This window comes from Phytophthora parasitica (assembly GCF_000247585.1).
Source record: "Phytophthora parasitica INRA-310 unplaced genomic scaffold supercont2.20, whole genome shotgun sequence".
NCBI lineage: Eukaryota > Oomycota > Peronosporomycetes > Peronosporales > Peronosporaceae > Phytophthora > Phytophthora nicotianae.
The window spans coordinates 267346-269988 of record NW_008649006.1 but is presented as its reverse complement, the minus strand read 5'-3'; positions in this window follow the sequence as shown (position 1 = coordinate 269988).

Below are 2643 nucleotides of genomic sequence, written 5' to 3'. Positions count from 1 at the left end.
AACGGATCATAGTTCACTTGATATTTGTAAACATGATTAGGATTGCATATTAGGAAGAGCCCGAAAGGGCATAACGAATAACAGAACAGAATTTCCACTCAAGCACACGAGCGCGGTCTGGCGTCAAGGTAAGTGTCTGGACAAGCTTGTTTGGGTGTGCTATGCCTGTCGGTGGACTTGAAGTTTGCTAGCGAGGGTTCATCCGGCAAGGCCAAGAGGGTGTCTCCAAGCTTTCGGTGACCTTCGAGGACGAGGCGGACGGTGGATCAGACGCCCAAGATGATTATGACGGCTACAAAGATAAGACGCCGGCTCTCGAGCCAGGCGCAGTGACGCCGGAGATGGCTACGCTATCGCCGGGCCTGAGCGGAGCGACGGAATCACTTTCGAAGAACCTCGCCGCCGACCTAGACGACGTCGCGGGTGCCGACCCCGGCTACGAAAATTATTACGATGGGACCAAGGTTTTTAAAACGTCAATGGCTAATGCGAAGCGATCAGCTTTGCTGAATGCTCCTCGCCCACCCATCAACGGTGATACACCAGCAGCCAAGCGCGTGTTCGACCGCGTGCAGGCGCTGATGAGGAATGATAAGTGGATGCAGCTGTTCAAGCCCATCCCCAAGAGACAGGCTGACTGGCCAGCTCTCGTTCATGAGCTGCAGTATCCAGTCAACTCGGTGTCGACGATCCAAGCCGCGGAGGACTCGGTCTCGCTGCTGCTTGCATTGGGGTACGAGAATGAGACGTACCCGTCGACGATGTCCCTGCAAGACTGGACCCCGCATGAGACCGGAGTTTCTCTCCAGAAATGGAAGAAGAAGCTCCGTAAGGCCTTCAGAGCGATTGGAATCAACTCCGCGAAGGAGCCAGGGAGTCGAGCGAGCGTTCAAGAACAAAATCCGTCCAAGATTCCGCTGCCGCAGACACCAAAGAGATCTCTACGTACTCCTCTGACAAAGGGTGCGGCTGAGTGTAGTGCATTTGGCACTCCGCAGCTTCACCTTACTTTCAAAACTCGCACATGGTCACACCACATTCAGCAAGCTGTACACGATGTATGCAGACTGACAACGAGCGTTTGCAAGATACGCGAAGTAGTGGGCGAGCTTTAACAAGTTGTTCAGGACGACGTCGAACCGCCACCGACGATTTATCAAGCGATGACGATGATTTGTTGGTCTACGAGCTCAACTAAGACCTTCAAGACGAGTTGACGCGCAAGATGAAGGAGATTACAGCCCTGAATGATTCCGACCCGACGCCGAGGATTGAAATGGTCTCGCATTGACCGCTATACCGCATCAAGTCGTTCTCGGGAGCCCGCAACAAATTTGAAAACTCTATGCAGTGCCTGCGTACATTCGTGTACGAGATGATCGGAACGCACACTGAGGCTGACAAGTGGTGGTGCCGTTCGAGCTGAGTCTTCGTGATGGAGCCATTCATTGGTTCTACCGAAGAAGATGAAGCACACGTGGAGGCTGCTGAGCAATGCGTTTATTCGCTATTACTGCTCACAGTTCACCCAGACCGATGTATCTCTCTACTACTCGGCGAAGCGCGATCGAGGTGAACATATCTGCGACTACCTCAATCGTCTGAACGGCTACGCACGGAACGCGCGTCTTCAGTAAGAGAAGGGCGGCCGTGACGCGAAGGAGCATGTCCAGCAATTTCTGGTGCCATGCGGCGATGACCACATGGCGGAGTGTCTCTATCATGCACGAGCTCGAGGAGATCGTAGAGGACATGATCAAGAGCAAGGAGCGGATAGCGAAGCGTGACGGGACATCCCGACAGTCGCGGAGCCGCGACAGTCGCGATATTCGACGGGAAAAGTCGCATCGACGTGACCGCCGAGACTCCTACCGTCGTCGTGACGACTACCGAAACCAACCCCGGGTGACACTCGCCGAAGCTTCGCTGGACTTACTACTAGCTGAACCAGAAGGCCGTGAAGCTACTCAAGGCAGTGTCGAGCGTTCGGATGATGAAGGTGACTCATACGGTGATGACACAGATGACTACAAAAATACCAATCGGACGGCGCGCGCAGCAATACTGCAGTGGCCGACAATGACCGACATCTCGCTTCCCCCAACGAGAGCGAGCAATGTGCTGCAGCTGAAGGCGCGTACGCCCGCTCAGACAATCGTCAGGTACGAGGGAACGTACTAGATTGAAAATGAGGCTTCAATCAAGATCTTCGAGGAGGAGAGCGAGGCTTCAACCAAGACTACCGATGTCGGCGCGACTACAACAATTGCGACTTCAACAGCGACAACCGACGTCCGCAGTATGAACCATGCGCCGCGTGTGGCGGGATGAGCCATTCGGCTCACTACTGCAATAAACGGTGCAAGTTCGGCGAGCAAGTGCTCGATGTGGGTCAGTGCAAAATCTTCCGCAACTTCCAAGACCTGGCGAACTTCGTGCAAACAAAAGGCATGAATGAAGAACTCCCGCCAGAGCTCAAGGCCGTCGTTCAAGAGTGCCATTTAAACTAGGAAGCCCGCCAACTACAACTGGGTTGGTCCCTATCGGGCTGCCACAGTTAACCGAACCTTCATTGGAAGCGGATTGTATATACGCTTTCAGAGGGAGAAGTGAATGGCCTGATGATTATGTAACAAGTGTGAA